The sequence below is a fragment of the Heterodontus francisci genome, unplaced genomic scaffold, assembly GCF_036365525.1.
Source record: "Heterodontus francisci isolate sHetFra1 unplaced genomic scaffold, sHetFra1.hap1 HAP1_SCAFFOLD_845, whole genome shotgun sequence".
NCBI lineage: Eukaryota > Metazoa > Chordata > Chondrichthyes > Heterodontiformes > Heterodontidae > Heterodontus > Heterodontus francisci.
This window is the reverse complement of record NW_027141316.1, coordinates 43,755-60,028: the sequence shown is the minus strand read 5'-3', so window position 1 is coordinate 60,028 and position 16,274 is coordinate 43,755. Positions and strand designations below refer to the sequence as shown.

The window sequence follows — 16,274 nt, the reverse complement described above, 5'->3', positions numbered from 1 at the left end:
GGGAGCGCCGCACTGTTGGAGGGTCAGTACCGAGGGAGCGCTGCGCTGTCAGAGGATCAGTACCGAGGGAGCGCCGCGCAGTCGGAGGGTCAGTACCGAGGGAGCGCCGCACTGTCAGAGGATCAGTACCGAGGGAGTGCCGCGCTGTAGGTGGGTCAGTACCGAGGGAGCGCCACACTGTTGGAGGGTCAGTACCGAGGGAGCGCCGCACTGTCGGAGGATCAGTACTGAGGGAGTGCCGCACTGTTGGGGGGTCAGTACCGAGGGAGCGCCGCAATGTCGGAGGATCAGTACTGAGGGAGCGCGCGCTGTTGGGGGTTCAGTACCGAGGGAGCGCCGCGCTGTTGGTGGGTCAGTACCGAGGGAGTGCCGCACTGTTGGGGGGATCAGTACTGAGGGAGCGCCGCACTGTCAGAGGATCAGTACCGAGGGAGCGCCGCACTGTCGGAGGGTCAGTACCGAGGGAGCGCCGCACTGTTGGAGGGTCAGTACCGAGGGAGCGCCGCACTGTCGGAGGGTCAGTACCGAGGGAACGTGCGCTGTCAGAGGATCAGTACCGAGGGAGCGCCGCGCTGTCAGAGGATCAGTACCGAGGGAGCGCCGCGCAGTCGGAGGGTCAGTACCGAGGGAGCGCCGCGCTGTTGGGGCCAGTACCGAGGGAGCGTCGCGCTGTCAGAGGATCAGTACCGAGGGAGCGCCGCGCTGTTGAAGGGTCAGTACTGAGGGAGCACCGCACTGTTGGAGGGTCAGTACCGAGGGAGCGCCGCGCTGTTGGGGAGTCAGTACCGAGGGAGCACCGCACTGTCGGAGGATCAGTACTGAGGGAGCGCCGCGCTGTTGGGGGGTTCAGTACCGAGGGAGCACGCGCTGTTGGGGGGTCAGTACCGAGGGAGCGCCGCGCTGTCGGAGGATCAGTACCGAGGGAGTGCCGCGCTGTTGGGGGGTCAGTACCGAGGGAGCGCCGCGCTGTTGGGGGGGTCAGTACCGAGGGAGCGCCGCTCTGTTGGGGCCAGTACCGAGGGAACGTCGCGCTGTCAGAGGATCAGTACCGAGGGAGCGCCGCGCTGTTGGGGGGTCAGTATTGAGGGAGCGCCGCACTGTTGGAGGGTCAGTACCGAGGGAGCGCCGCGCTGTTGGGGGGGTCAGTACCGAGGGAGCGCCGCACTGTCGGAGGATCAGTACTGAGGGAGCGCCGCACTGTCGGAGGATCAGTACTGAGGGAGCGCCGCGCTGTCAGAGGATCAGTACCGAGGGAGCGCCGCGCTGTTGGGGGTTCAGTACCGAGGGAGCGCCGTGCTGTTGGGGGGTCAGTACCGAGGGAGCGCCATGCTGTCGGAGGATCAGTACCGAGGGAGTGCCGCGCTGTTGGGGAGTCAGTACCGAGGGAGCGCCGCGCTGTTGGGGGGGTCAGTACCGAGGGAGTGCCGCGCTGTTGGGGGGTCAGTACCGAGGGAGCGCCGCGCTGTCAGAGGATCAGTACCGAGGGAGTGCCGCGCTGTAGGTGGGTCAGTACCGAGGGAGTGCCGCGCTGTTGGGGGGGTCAGTACCGAGGGAGCGCCGCGCTGTCAGAGGATCAGTCCTGATGGAGCGCCGCTCTGTCGGAGGATCAGTACTGAGGGAGTGCCGCGCTGTCGGAGGGTCAGTACCGAGGGAGTGCCGCGCTGTTGGGGGGTCAGTACTGAGGGAGTGCCGCGCTGTCGGAGGGTCAGTACCGAGGGAGTGCCGCGCTGTTGGGGGGTCAGTACTGAGGGAGCGCCGCGCTGTTGGGGGGTCAGTACTGAGGGTGCGCCGCGCTGTTGGGGGGTCAGTACCGAGGGAGCGCCACGCTGTCGGAGGGTCAGTACCGAGGGAGCGCCGCGCTGTTGGGGGGTCAGTACCGAGGGAGCGCCGCACTGTTGGGGGGTCAGTACCGAGGGAGCGCCGCACTGTCGGAGGGTCAGTACTGAGGGAGCGCCGCACTGTCGGAGGATCAGTACTGAGGGAGCGCCGCGCTGTCGGAGGGTCAGTACTGAGGGAGCGCCGCACTGTCGGAGGGTCAGTACGGAGGGAGTGCCGCACTGTCGGAGGGTCAGTACGGAGGGAGCGCCACGCTGTCGGAGGGTCAGTACTGAGGGAGCGCCGCGCTGTTGGGGGGGTCAGTACTGAGGGAGCGCCGCGCTGTCAGAGGATCAGTACCGAGGGAGTGCCGCGCTGTTGGGGGGGTCAGTACTGAGGGAGCGCCGCGCTGTTGGGGGGGGTCAGTACTGAGGGAGCGCCGCGCTGTTGGGGGGGTCAGTACTGAGGGAGCGCCGCGCTGTCAGAGGATCAGTACTGAGGGAGCGCCGCGCTGTTGAAGGGTCAGTACTGAGGGAGCGCCGCGCTGTTGGGGGGGTCAGTACTGAGGGAGCGCCGCGCTGTTGGGGGGGTCAGTACCGAGGGAGCGCCGCGCTGTTGGGGGGGTCAGTACTGAGGGAGCGCCGCGCTGTTGGGGGGGTCAGTACCGAGGGAGCGCCGCGCTGTCAGAGGATCAGTACCGAGGGAGCGCCGCGCAGTCGGAGGGTCAGTACCGAGGGAGCGCCGCGCTGTTGGGGGGTCAGTACTGAGGGAGCGCCGCACTGTCGGAGGATCAGTACTGAGGGAGCGCCGCACTGTTGAAGGGTCAGTACTGAGGGAGCGCCGCACTGTTGGAGGGTCAGTACCGAGGGAGCGCCGCGCTGTTGGGGGGTCAGTACCGAGGGAGCGCCGCGCTGTCAGAGGATCAGTACTGAGGGAGCGCCACACTGTTGAAGGGTCAGTACTGAGGGAGCGCCGCACTGTTGGAGGGTCAGTACCGAGGGAGCGCCGCGCTGTTGGGGGGTCAGTACCGAGGGAGCGCCGCGCTGTTGGGGGGTCAGTACCGAGGGAGCGCCGCACTGTCGGAGGATCAGTACTGAGGGAGCGCCGCACTGTTGGAGGGTCAGTACCGAGGGAGCGCTGCGCTGTCAGAGGATCAGTACCGAGGGAGCGCCGCGCAGTCGGAGGGTCAGTACCGAGGGAGCGCCGCACTGTCAGAGGATCAGTACCGAGGGAGTGCCGCGCTGTAGGTGGGTCAGTACCGAGGGAGCGCCACACTGTTGGAGGGTCAGTACCGAGGGAGCGCCGCGCTGTTGGGGGGTCAGTACCGAGGGAGCGCCGCACTGTCGGAGGATCAGTACTGAGGGAGTGCCGCACTGTTGGGGGGTCAGTACCGAGGGAGCGCCGCAATGTCGGAGGATCAGTACTGAGGGAGCGCCGCGCTGTTGGGGGTTCAGTACCGAGGGAGCGCCGCGCTGTTGGTGGGTCAGTACCGAGGGAGTGCCGCACTGTTGGGGGGATCAGTACTGAGGGAGCGCCGCACTGTCAGAGGATCAGTACCGAGGGAGCGCCGCACTGTCGGAGGGTCAGTACCGAGGGAGCGCCGCACTGTTGGAGGGTCAGTACCGAGGGAGCGCCGCACTGTCGGAGGGTCAGTACCGAGGGAACGTGCGCTGTCAGAGGATCAGTACCGAGGGAGCGCCGCGCTGTCAGAGGATCAGTACCGAGGGAGCGCCGCGCAGTCGGAGGGTCAGTACCGAGGGAGCGCCGCGCTGTTGGGGCCAGTACCGAGGGAGCGTCGCGCTGTCAGAGGATCAGTACCGAGGGAGCGCCGCGCTGTTGGGGGGTCAGTACTGAGGGAGCGCCACACTGTTGAAGGGTCAGTACTGAGGGAGCACCGCACTGTTGGAGGGTCAGTACCGAGGGAGCGCCGCGCTGTTGGGGAGTCAGTACCGAGGGAGCGCCGCACTGTCGGAGGATCAGTACTGAGGGAGCGCCGCGCTGTTGGGGGGTTCAGTACCGAGGGAGCGCCGCGCTGTTGGGGGGTCAGTACCGAGGGAGCGCCGCGCTGTCGGAGGATCAGTACCGAGGGAGTGCCGCGCTGTTGGGGGGTCAGTACCGAGGGAGCGCCGCGCTGTTGGGGGGGTCAGTACCGAGGGAGTGCCGCGCTGTTGGGGAGCCAGTACCGAGGGAGCGCCGCGCAGTCGGAGGGTCAGTACCGAGGGAGCGCCGCGCTGTTGGGGCCAGTACCGAGGGAGCGTCGCGCTGTCAGAGGATCAGTACCGAGGGAGCGCCGCGCTGTTGGGGGGTCAGTACTGAGGGAGCGCCACACTGTTGAAGGGTCAGTACTGAGGGAGCGCCGCACTGTTGGAGGGTCAGTACCGAGGGAGCGCCGCACTGTTGGGGGGTCAGTACCGAGGGAGCGCCGCACTGTCGGAGGATCAGTACTGAGGGAGCGCCGCGCTGTTGGGGGTTCAGTACCGAGGGAGCGCCGCGCTGTTGGGGGGGTCAGTACCGAGGGAGTGCCGCACTGTTGGAGGGTCAGAACCGAGGGAGCGCCGCACTGTTGGGGGTCAGTACTGAAGGTGCGCCGCACTGTCGGAGGATCAGTACCGAGGGAGCGCCGCGCTGTCAGAGGATCAGTACCGAGGGAGCGCCGCGCTGTAGGTGGGTCAGTACCGAGGGAGTGCCGCGCTGTTGGGGGGGTCAGTACCGAGGGAGCGCCGCGCTGTCAGAGGATCAGTCCTGATGGAGCGGCGCTCTGTCGGAGGGTCAGTACTGAGGGAGTGCCGCACTGTCGGAGGGTCAGTACTGAGGGAGTGCCGCGCTGTCGGAGGGTCAGTACCGAGGGAGTGCCGCGCTGTTGGGGGGTCAGTACTGAGGGAGCGCCGCGCTGTCGGAGGGTCAGTACCGAGGGAGCGCCGCGCTGTCAGAGGATCAGTACCGAGGGAGCGCCGCGCTGTCAGAGGATCAGTACCGAGGGAGCGCCGCGCTGTTGGAGGGTCAGTACCGAGGGAGCGCCGCACTGTTGGAGGGTCAGTACCGAGGGAGCGCCGCGCTGTTGGGGGGTCAGTACTGAGGGAGCGCCGCACTGTCAGAGGATCAGTACCGAGGGAGCGCCGCACTGTTGGAGGGTCAGTACCGAGGGAGCGCCGCACTGTTGGAGGGTCAGTACCGAGGGAGCGCCGCGCTGTTGGGGGGTCAGTACTGAGGGAGCGCCGCACTGTCAGAGGATCAGTACCGAGGGAGCGCCGCACTGTCGGAGGGTCAGTACCGAGGGAGCGCCGCACTGTTGGAGGGTCAGTACCGAGGGAGCGCCGCACTGTTGGAGGGTCAGTACCGAGGGAACGTGCGCTGTCAGAGGATCAGTACCGAGGGAGCGCCGCGCTGTTGGGGGGGTCAGTACCGAGGGAGCGCCGCGCAGTCGGTGGGTCAGTACCGAGGGAGAGCCGCGCTGTCAGAGGATCAGTACCGAGGGAGCGCCGCGCAGTTGGAGGGTCAGTACCGAGGGAGCCCCGCGCTGTTGGGGCCAGTACCGAGGGAGCGTCGCGCTGTCAGAGGATCAGTACCGAGGGAGCGCCGCGCCGTTGGGGGGTCAGTACTGAGGGAGCGCCACACTGTTGAAGGGTCAGTACTGAGGGAGCGCCGCACTGTTGGAGGGTCAGTACCGAGGGAGCGCCGCGCTGTTGGGGGGTCAGTACCGAGGGAGCGCCGCACTGTCGGAGGATCAGTACTGAGGGAGCGCCGCGCTGTTGGGGGTTCAGTACCGAGGGAGCGCCGCGCTGTTGGGGGGTCAGTACTGAGGGAGTGCCGCACTGTCGGATGGTCAGTACTGAGGGAGCGCCGTGCTGTCAGAGGATCAGTACCGAGGGAGTGCCGCGCTGTTGGGGGGTCAGTACCGAGGGAGCGCCGCGCTGTTGGGGGGGTCAGTACCGAGGGAGTGCCGCGCTGTTGGGGAGTCAGTACCGAGGGAGCGCCGCGCTGTCAGAGGATCAGTACCGAGGGAGCGCTGCGCTGTTGGGGGGGTCAGTACCGAGGGAGCGCCGCGCTGTTGGGGGGTCAGTACTGAGGGAGCGCCGCGCTGTTGGGGGGTCAGTACTGAGGGAGCGCCACTCTGTCGGAGGGTCAGTACTGAGGGAGTGCCGCACTGTCGGAGGGTCAGTACTGAGGGAGTGCCGCGCTGTCGGAGGGTCAGTACCGAGGGAGTGCCGCGCTGTTGGGGGGTCAGTACTGAGGGAGCGCCGCGCTGTTGGGGGGTCAGTACTGAGGGAGCGCCGCGCTGTCGGAGGGTCAGTACCGAGGGAGCGCCGCACTGTTGGGGGGTCAGTACCGAGGGAGCGCCGCACTGTTGGAGGGTCAGTACCGAGGGAGCGCCGCACTGTTGGAGGGTCAGTACCGAGGGAACGTGCGCTGTCAGAGGATCAGTACCGAGGGAGCGCCGCGCTGTTGGGGGGTCAGTACTGAGGGAGCGCCGCACTGTTAGGGGGGTCAGTACCGAGGGAGCGCCGCGCAGTCGGTGGGTCAGTACCGAGGGAGCGCCGCGCTGTTGGGGGTTCAGTACCGAAGGAGCGCCGCGCTGTCAGATGATCAGTACCGAGGGATTGCCGCGCTGTTGGGGGGTCAGTACTGAGGGAGCGCCGCACTGTTAGGGGGTCAGTACCGAGGGAGCACCGCACTGTTGGGGGGTCAGTACCGAGGGAGCGCCGCACTGTCGGAGGGTCAGTACCGAGGGAGCGCCGCACTGTTGGAGGGTCAGTACTGAGGGAGCGCCGCACTGTTGGAGGGTCAGTACCGAGGGAGCGCCGCGCTGTCAGAGGATCAGTACCGAGGGAGCGCCGCACTGTCGGATGGTCAGTACTGAGGGAGCGCCGCGCTGTCAGAGGATCAGTACCGAGGGAGCGCCGCGCAGTCGGAGGGTCAGTACCGAGGGAGTGCCGCACTTTTGGGGGGTCAGCACTGAGGGAGCGCCACACTGTCGGAGGATCAGTACTGAGGGAGCGCCGCGCTGTTGGGGGTTCAGTACCGAGGGAGTGCCGCACTGTTGGGGGGTCAGTACCGAGGGAGTGCCGCGCTGTTGGGGGGTCAGTACTGAGGGAGCGCCGCGCTGTTGGGGAGTCAGTACCGAGGGAGCGCCGCGCTGTCAGAGGATCAGTCCTGATGGAGCGCCGCTCTGTCGGAGGGTCAGTACTGAGGGAGTGCCGCGCTGTCGGAGGGTCAGTACCGAGGGAGTGCCGCGCTGTTGGGGGGTCAGTACTGAGGGAGTGCCGCACTGTCGGAGGGTCAGTACTGAGGGAGTGCCGCGCTGTCGGAGGGTCAGTACTGAGGGAGTGCCGCACTGTCGGAGGGTCAGTACTGAGGGAGTGCCGCGCTGTCGGAGGGTCAGTACCGAGGGAGAGCCGCGCTGTTGGGGGGTCAGTACTGAGGGAGCGCCGCGCTGTTGGGGGGTCAGTACTGAGGGAGTGCCGCACTGTCGGAGGGTCAGTACTGAGGGAGTGCCGCGCTGTCGGAGGGTCAGTACCGAGGGAGTGCCGCACCGTTGGGGGGTCAGTACTGAGGGAGCGCCGCGCTGTTGGGGGGTCAGTACTGAGGGAGCGACGCGCTGTCGGAGGGTCAGTACCGAGGGAGTGCCACGCTGTTGGGGGGTCAGTACTGAAGGTGCGCCGCGCTGTCAGAGGATCAGTACCGAGGGAGCGCCGCACTGTCGGAGGGTCAGTACCGAGGGAGCGCCGCACTGTTGGAGGGTCAGTACCGAGGGAGCGCCGCACTGTTGGAGGGTCAGTACCGAGGGAACGTGCGCTGTCAGAGGATCAGTACCGAGGGAGCGCCGCGCTGTCAGAGGATCAGTACCGAGGGAACGTCGCGCTGTCAGAGGATCAGTACCGAGGGAGCGCCGCGCTGTTGGGGGGTCAGTACTGAGGGAGTGCCGCGCTGTTGGGGGGTCAGTACCGAGGGAGCGCCGCACTGTCGGAGGATCAGTACTGAGGGAGCGCCGCGCTGTTGGGGGGTCAGTACCGAGGGAGCGCCGCGCTGTTGGGGGGTCAGTACCGAGGGAGCGCCGTGCTGTCGGAGGATCAGTACCGAGGGAGCGCCGCGCTGTTGGGGAGTCAGTACCGAGGGAGCGCCGCGCTGTTGGGGGGGTCAGTACCGAGGGAGTGCCGCGCTGTCAGAGGATCAGTACCGAGGGAGCGCCGCGCTGTTGGGGGGGTCAGTACCGAGGGAGCGCCGCGCTGTCAGAGGATCAGTACCGAGGGAGCGCCGCGCTGTTGGGGGGGTCAGTACCGAGGGAGCGCCGCGCTGTTGGGGGGTCAGTACCGAGGGAGCGCCGCGCTGTAGGTGGGTCAGTACCGAGGGAGTGCCGCGCTGTTGGGGGGGTCAGTACCGAGGGAGCGCCGCGCTGTCAGAGGATCAGTCCTGATGGAGCGCCGCGCTGTAGGTGGGTCAGTACCGAGGGAGCGCCGCGCTGTAGGTGGGTCAGTACCGAGGGAGTGCCGCGCTGTCGGAGGGTCAGTACTGAGGGAGTGCTGCTCTGTCGGAGGGTCAGTACTGAGGGAGTGCCGCACTGTCGGAGGGTCAGTACTGAGGGAGTGCCGCGCTGTCGGAGGGTCAGTACCGAGGGAGTGCCGCGCTGTTGGGGGGTCAGTACTGAGGGAGCGCCGCGTTGTTGGGGGGTCAGTACTGAGGGTGCGCCGCGCTGTTGGGGGGTCAGTACTGAGGGAGCGCCGCGCTGTCGGAGGGTCAGTACCGAGGGAGCGCCGCACTGTTGGGGGGTCAGTACTGAGGGAGTGCCGCACTGTCGGAGGGTCAGTACGGAGGGAGCGCCACACTGTTGAAGGTTCAGTACTGAGGGAGCGCCGCGCTGTTGGGGGGTCAGTACTGAGGGAGCGCCGCGCTGTTGGTGGGTCAGTACCGAGGGAGTGCCGCACTGTCAGAGGATCAGTACCGAGGGAGCGCCGCACTGTCGGAGGGTCAGTACCGAGGGAGCGCCGCACTGTTGGAGGGTCAGTACCGAGGGAACGTGCGCTGTCAGAGGATCAGTACGGAGGGAGCGCCGCGCTGTTGGGGGGGTCAGTACCGAGGAAGCGCCGCGCAGTCGGTGGGTCAGTACCGAGGGAGCGCCGCGCTGTTGGGGCCAGTACCGAGGGAGCGTCGCGCTGTCAGAGGATCAGTACCTAGGGAGCGCCGCGCTGTTGGGGGGTCAGTACTGAGGGACGCCGCACTGTTGAAGGGTCAGTACTGAGGGAGCGCCGCACTGTTGGAGGGTCAGTACCGAGGGAGCGCCGCACTGTCGGAGGATCAGTACTGAGGGAGCGCCGCACTGTTGGAGGGTCAGTACCGAGGGAGCGCCGCGCTGACAGAGGATCAGTACCGAGGGAGCGCCGCGCAGTCGGAGGGTCAGTACCGAGGGAGCGCCGCGCTGTTGGGGCCAGTACCGAGGGAGCTTCGCGCTGTCAGAGGATCAGTACCGAGGGAGCGCCGCGCTGTTGGGGGGTCAGTACTGAGGGAGCGCCACACTGTTGAAGGGTCAGTACTGAGGGAGCGCCGCACTGTTGGAGGGTCAGTACTGAGGGAGCGCCGCGCTGTTGGGGGGTCAGTACTGAGGGAGCGCCACACTGTTGAAGGGTCAGTACTGAGGGAGCGCCGCGCTGTTGGGGGGTCAGTACTGAGGGAGCGCCACACTGTTGAAGGGTCAGTACCGAGGGAGCGCCGCGCTGTTGGGGGGTCAGTACCGAGGGAGCGCCGCACTGTCGGAGGATCAGTACTGAGGGAGCGCCGCACTGTTGGGGGTTCAGTACCGAGGGAGCGCCGCGCTGTTGGGGGGTCAGTACCGAGGGAGCGCCGTGCTGTCGGAGGATCAGTACCGAGGGAGTGCCGCGCTGTTGGGGGGTCAGTACCGAGGGAGCGCCGCGCTGTTGGGGGGGTCAGTACCGAGGGAGTGCCGCGCTGTTGGGGAGTCAGTACCGAGGGAGCGCCGCGCTTTCAGAGGATCAGTACCGAGGGAGCGCCGCGCTGTTGGGGAGCCAGTACCGAGGGAGCGTCGCGCTGTCAGAGGATCAGTACCGAGGGAGCGCCGCGCTGTTGGGGGGTCAGTACTGAGGGAGCGCCGCACTGTTGAAGGGTCAGTACTGAGGGAGCGCCGCACTGTTGGAGGGTCAGTACCGAGGGAGCGCCGCGCTGTTGGGGGGTCAGTACCGAGGGAGCGCCGCGCTGTTGGGGGTTCAGTACCGAGGGAGCGCCGCGCTGATGGGGGGTCAGTACCGAGGGAGCGCCGTGCTGTCGGAGGGTCAGTACCGAGGGAGAGCCGCGCTGTTGGGGGGTCAGTACTGAGGGAGCGCCGCGCTGTTGGGGGGTCAGTACTGAGGGAGTGCCGCACTGTCGGAGGGTCAGTACTGAGGGAGTGCCGCGCTGTCGGAGGGTCAGTACCGAGGGAGTGCCGCACCGTTGGGGGGTCAGTACTGAGGGAGCGCCGCGCTGTTGGGGGGTCAGTACTGAGGGAGCGACGCGCTGTCGGAGGGTCAGTACCGAGGGAGTGCCACGCTGTTGGGGGGTCAGTACTGAAGGTGCGCCGCGCTGTCAGAGGATCAGTACCGAGGGAGCGCCGCACTGTCGGAGGGTCAGTACCGAGGGAGCGCCGCACTGTTGGAGGGTCAGTACCGAGGGAGCGCCGCACTGTTGGAGGGTCAGTACCGAGGGAACGTGCGCTGTCAGAGGATCAGTACCGAGGGAGCGCCGCGCTGTCAGAGGATCAGTACCGAGGGAACGTCGCGCTGTCAGAGGATCAGTACCGAGGGAGCGCCGCGCTGTTGGGGGGTCAGTACTGAGGGAGTGCCGCGCTGTTGGGGGGTCAGTACCGAGGGAGCGCCGCACTGTCGGAGGATCAGTACTGAGGGAGCGCCGCGCTGTTGGGGGGTCAGTACCGAGGGAGCGCCGCGCTGTTGGGGGGTCAGTACCGAGGGAGCGCCGTGCTGTCGGAGGATCAGTACCGAGGGAGCGCCGCGCTGTTGGGGAGTCAGTACCGAGGGAGCGCCGCGCTGTTGGGGGGGTCAGTACCGAGGGAGTGCCGCGCTGTCAGAGGATCAGTACCGAGGGAGCGCCGCGCTGTTGGGGGGGTCAGTACCGAGGGAGCGCCGCGCTGTCAGAGGATCAGTACCGAGGGAGCGCCGCGCTGTTGGGGGGGTCAGTACCGAGGGAGCGCCGCGCTGTTGGGGGGTCAGTACCGAGGGAGCGCCGCGCTGTAGGTGGGTCAGTACCGAGGGAGTGCCGCGCTGTTGGGGGGGTCAGTACCGAGGGAGCGCCGCGCTGTCAGAGGATCAGTCCTGATGGAGCGCCGCGCTGTAGGTGGGTCAGTACCGAGGGAGCGCCGCGCTGTAGGTGGGTCAGTACCGAGGGAGTGCCGCGCTGTCGGAGGGTCAGTACTGAGGGAGTGCTGCTCTGTCGGAGGGTCAGTACTGAGGGAGTGCCGCACTGTCGGAGGGTCAGTACTGAGGGAGTGCCGCGCTGTCGGAGGGTCAGTACCGAGGGAGTGCCGCGCTGTTGGGGGGTCAGTACTGAGGGAGCGCCGCGTTGTTGGGGGGTCAGTACTGAGGGTGCGCCGCGCTGTTGGGGGGTCAGTACTGAGGGAGCGCCGCGCTGTCGGAGGGTCAGTACCGAGGGAGCGCCGCACTGTTGGGGGGTCAGTACTGAGGGAGTGCCGCACTGTCGGAGGGTCAGTACGGAGGGAGCGCCACACTGTTGAAGGTTCAGTACTGAGGGAGCGCCGCGCTGTTGGGGGGTCAGTACTGAGGGAGCGCCGCGCTGTTGGTGGGTCAGTACCGAGGGAGTGCCGCACTGTCAGAGGATCAGTACCGAGGGAGCGCCGCACTGTCGGAGGGTCAGTACCGAGGGAGCGCCGCACTGTTGGAGGGTCAGTACCGAGGGAACGTGCGCTGTCAGAGGATCAGTACGGAGGGAGCGCCGCGCTGTTGGGGGGGTCAGTACCGAGGAAGCGCCGCGCAGTCGGTGGGTCAGTACCGAGGGAGCGCCGCGCTGTTGGGGCCAGTACCGAGGGAGCGTCGCGCTGTCAGAGGATCAGTACCTAGGGAGCGCCGCGCTGTTGGGGGGTCAGTACTGAGGGACGCCGCACTGTTGAAGGGTCAGTACTGAGGGAGCGCCGCACTGTTGGAGGGTCAGTACCGAGGGAGCGCCGCACTGTCGGAGGATCAGTACTGAGGGAGCGCCGCACTGTTGGAGGGTCAGTACCGAGGGAGCGCCGCGCTGACAGAGGATCAGTACCGAGGGAGCGCCGCGCAGTCGGAGGGTCAGTACCGAGGGAGCGCCGCGCTGTTGGGGCCAGTACCGAGGGAGCTTCGCGCTGTCAGAGGATCAGTACCGAGGGAGCGCCGCGCTGTTGGGGGGTCAGTACTGAGGGAGCGCCACACTGTTGAAGGGTCAGTACTGAGGGAGCGCCGCACTGTTGGAGGGTCAGTACTGAGGGAGCGCCGCGCTGTTGGGGGGTCAGTACTGAGGGAGCGCCACACTGTTGAAGGGTCAGTACTGAGGGAGCGCCGCGCTGTTGGGGGGTCAGTACTGAGGGAGCGCCACACTGTTGAAGGGTCAGTACCGAGGGAGCGCCGCGCTGTTGGGGGGTCAGTACCGAGGGAGCGCCGCACTGTCGGAGGATCAGTACTGAGGGAGCGCCGCACTGTTGGGGGTTCAGTACCGAGGGAGCGCCGCGCTGTTGGGGGGTCAGTACCGAGGGAGCGCCGTGCTGTCGGAGGATCAGTACCGAGGGAGTGCCGCGCTGTTGGGGGGTCAGTACCGAGGGAGCGCCGCGCTGTTGGGGGGGTCAGTACCGAGGGAGTGCCGCGCTGTTGGGGAGTCAGTACCGAGGGAGCGCCGCGCTTTCAGAGGATCAGTACCGAGGGAGCGCCGCGCTGTTGGGGAGCCAGTACCGAGGGAGCGTCGCGCTGTCAGAGGATCAGTACCGAGGGAGCGCCGCGCTGTTGGGGGGTCAGTACTGAGGGAGCGCCGCACTGTTGAAGGGTCAGTACTGAGGGAGCGCCGCACTGTTGGAGGGTCAGTACCGAGGGAGCGCCGCGCTGTTGGGGGGTCAGTACCGAGGGAGCGCCGCGCTGTTGGGGGTTCAGTACCGAGGGAGCGCCGCGCTGATGGGGGGTCAGTACCGAGGGAGCGCCGTGCTGTCGGAGGATCAGTACCGAGGGAGTGCCGCGCTGTTGGGGGGTCAGTACCGAGGGAGTGCCGCGCTGTTGGGGAGTCAGTACCGAGGGAGTGCCGCACTGTCAGAGGATCAGTACCGAGGGAGCGCCGCGCTGTTGGGGGGTCAGTACTGAGGGAGCGCCGCGCTGTCGGAGGGTCAGTACCGAGGGAGCGCCGCGCTGTCGGAGGGTCAGTACCGAGGGAGCGCCGCGCTGTTGGGGGGTCAGTACCGAGGGAGCGCCGCGCTGTTGGAGGGCCAGTACCGAGGGAGCGTCGCGCTGTCAGAGGATCAGTACCGAGGGAGCGCCGCGCTGTTGGGGGGTCAGTACTGAGGGAGCGCCGCACTGTTGGGGGGTCAGTACTGAGGGAGCGCCGCGCTGTTGGGGGGTCAGTACTGAGGGAGCGCCGCACTGTTGAAGGGTCAGTACCGAGGGAGTGCCGCGCTGTTGGGGGGTCAGTACCGAGGGAGCGCCGCACTGTCGGAGGATCAGTACTGAGGAAGCGCCGCGCTGTTGGGGGTTCAGTACCGAGGGAGCGCCGCGCTGATGGGGGGTCAGTACCGAGGGAGCGCCGTGCTGTCGGAGGATCAGTACCGAGGGAGCGCCGCGCTGTTGGGGGGGTCAGTACCGAGGGAGTGCCGCGCTGTTGGGGAGTCAGTACCGAGGGAGCGCCGCGCTGTCAGAGGATCAGTACCGAGGGAGCGCCGCGCTGTTGGGGGGCTCAGTACCGAGGGAGCGCCGCGCTGTTGGGGGGGTCAGTACCGAGGAAGCGCCGCGCAGTCGGTGGGTCAGTACCGAGGGAGCGCCGCACTGTCGGAGGATCAGTACCGAGGGAGCGCCGCACTGGTGGAGGGTCAGTACCGAGGGAGCGCCGCGCTGTCAGAGGATCAGTACCGAGGGAGCGCCGCGCTGTTGGGGCCAGTCCCGAGGGAGAGTCGCGCTGTCGGAGGATCAGTACCGAGGGAGCGCCGCGCTGTTGGGGGGTCAGTACTGAGGGAGCGCCGCACTGTTGAAGGGTCAGTACTGAGGGAGCGCCGCACTGTTGAAGGGTCAGTACCGAGGGAGCGCCGCACTGTTGGAGGGTCAGTACCGAGGGAGCGCCACGCTGTCAGAGGATCAGTACCGAGGGAGCGCCGCGCAGTCGGAGGGTCAGTACCGAGGGAGCGCCGCGCTGTTGGGGCCAGTACCGAGGGAGCGTCGCGCTGTCAGAGGATCAGTACCGAGGGAGCGCCGCGCTGTTGGGGGGTCAGTACTGAGGGAGCGCCACACTATGGAAGGGTCAGTACTGAGGGAGCGCCGCACTGTTGGAGGGTCAGTACCGAGGGAGCGCCGCGCTGTTGGGGGGTCAGTACCGAGGGAGCGCCGCACTGTCGGAGGATCAGTACTGAGGAAGCGCCGCGCTGTTGGGGGTTCAGTACCGAGGGAGCGCCGCGCTGTTGGGGGGTCAGTACCGAGGGAGCGCCGTGCTGTCGGAGGATCAGTACCGAGGGAGTGCCGCGCTGTTGGGGGGTCAGTACCGAGGGAGCGCCGCGCTGTTGGGGGGGTCAGTACCAAGGGAGTGCCGTGCTGTCGGAGGATCAGTACCGAGGGAGTGCCGCGCTGTTGGGGGGTCAGTACCGAGGGAGCGCCGCGCTGTTGGGGGGGTCAGTACCGAGGGAGTGTCGCGCTGTTGGGGAGTCAGTACCGAGGGAGCGCCACGCTGTCAGAGGATCAGTACCGAGGGAGCGCTGCGCTGTTGGGGGGGTCAGTACCGAGGGAGCGCCGCGCTGTTGGTGGGTCAGTACCGAGGGAGTGCTGCGCTGTTGGGGGGTCAGTACTGAGGGAGCGCCGCGCTGTCGGAGGGTCAGTACCGAGGTAGCGCCGCGCTGTCAGAGGATCAGTACCGAGGGAGTGCCGCGCTGTTGGGGGGTCAGTACTGAAGGTGCGCCGCGCTGTTGGGGGGTCAGTACTGAGGGAGCGCCGCGCTGTTGGTGGGTCAGTACCGAGGGAGTGCCGCGCTGTTGGGGGGTCAGTACCGAGGGAGCGCCGCGCTGTTGGTGGGTCAGTACCGAGGGAGTGCCGCACTGTTGGGGGGGTCAGTACTGAGGGAGCGCCGCACTGTCAGAGGATCAGTACCGAGGGAGCGCCGCACTGTCAGAGGATCAGTACCGAGGGAGCGCCGCGCTGTTGGGGGCTCAGTACCGTGGGAGCGCCGCGCTGTCAGATGATCAGTACCGAGGGAGCGCCGCGCTGTCAGAGGATCAGTACCGAGGGAGTGCCGCGCTGTTGGGGGGTCAGTACTGAGGGAGCGCCGCGCTGTCGGAGGGTCAGTACCGAGGGCGCGCCGCGCTGTCAGAGGATCAGTACCGAGGGAGTGCCGCGCTGTTGGGGTGTCAGTACTGAGGGAGCGCCGCTCTGTTGGGGGGTCAGTACCGAGGGAGCGCCGCACTGTCGGAGGGTCAGTACCGAGGGAGCGCCGCACTGTTGGAGGGTCAGTAACGAGGGAGTGCCGCACTGTCAGAGGATCAGTACCGAGGGAGCACCGCGCTGTTGGGGGGTCAGTACCGAGGGAGCGCCGCGCAGTCGGAGGGTCAGTACCGAGGGAGCGCCGCGCTGTTGGGGGGTCAGTACTGAGGGAGCGCCGCGCTGTTGGGGGGTCAGTACCGAGGGAGCGCCGCTCTGTTGGGGGGTCAGTACCGAGGGAGTGCCGCGCTGTCAGAGGATCAGTACCGAGGGAGTGCCGCGCTGTCAGAGGATCAGTACCGAGGGAGCGCCGCGCTGTTGGGGGGTCAGTACCGAGGGAGCGCCGCACTGTCAGAGGATCAGTACCGAGGGAGTGCCGCGCTGTTGGGGGGTCAGTACCGAGGGAGCGCCGCGCTGTTGGGGGGTCAGTACCGAGGGAGTGCCGCGCTGTTGGGGGGTCAGTACTGAGGGAGCGCCACGCTGTTGGGGGGTCAGTACTGAGGGAGCGCCGCACTGTTGGGGGGTCAGTACCGAGGGAGTGCCGCGCTGTTGGAGGCTCAGTACCAAGGGAGCGCCGCGCTGTCAGAGGATCAGTACCGAGGGGGCGCCGCACTGTTGGAGGGTCAGTACCGAGGGAGCGCCGCGCTGTCAGAGGATCAGTACCGAGGGAGCGCCGCGCTGTCAGAGGATCAGTACTGAGGGAGCGCCACACTGTCGGAGGATCAGTACCGAGGGAGTGCCGCGCTGTCGGAGGGTCAGTACTGAGGGAGCGCCGCGCTGTTCGGGGGTCAGTACCGAGGGATCGCCGCACTGTCAGAGGATCAGTAC

General features: G+C 67.4%; 1 protein-coding gene across 2 annotated transcripts in view; it reads right to left on the bottom strand.

Annotated features, from left to right (window-relative positions):
* LOC137362766 (C-type lectin domain family 4 member E-like) overlaps positions 1 to 16,274 on the bottom strand; it is a 71,660-nt gene that overhangs the window by 41,395 nt on the left and 13,991 nt on the right. The gene's annotated exons all lie outside the window — the stretch shown is intronic.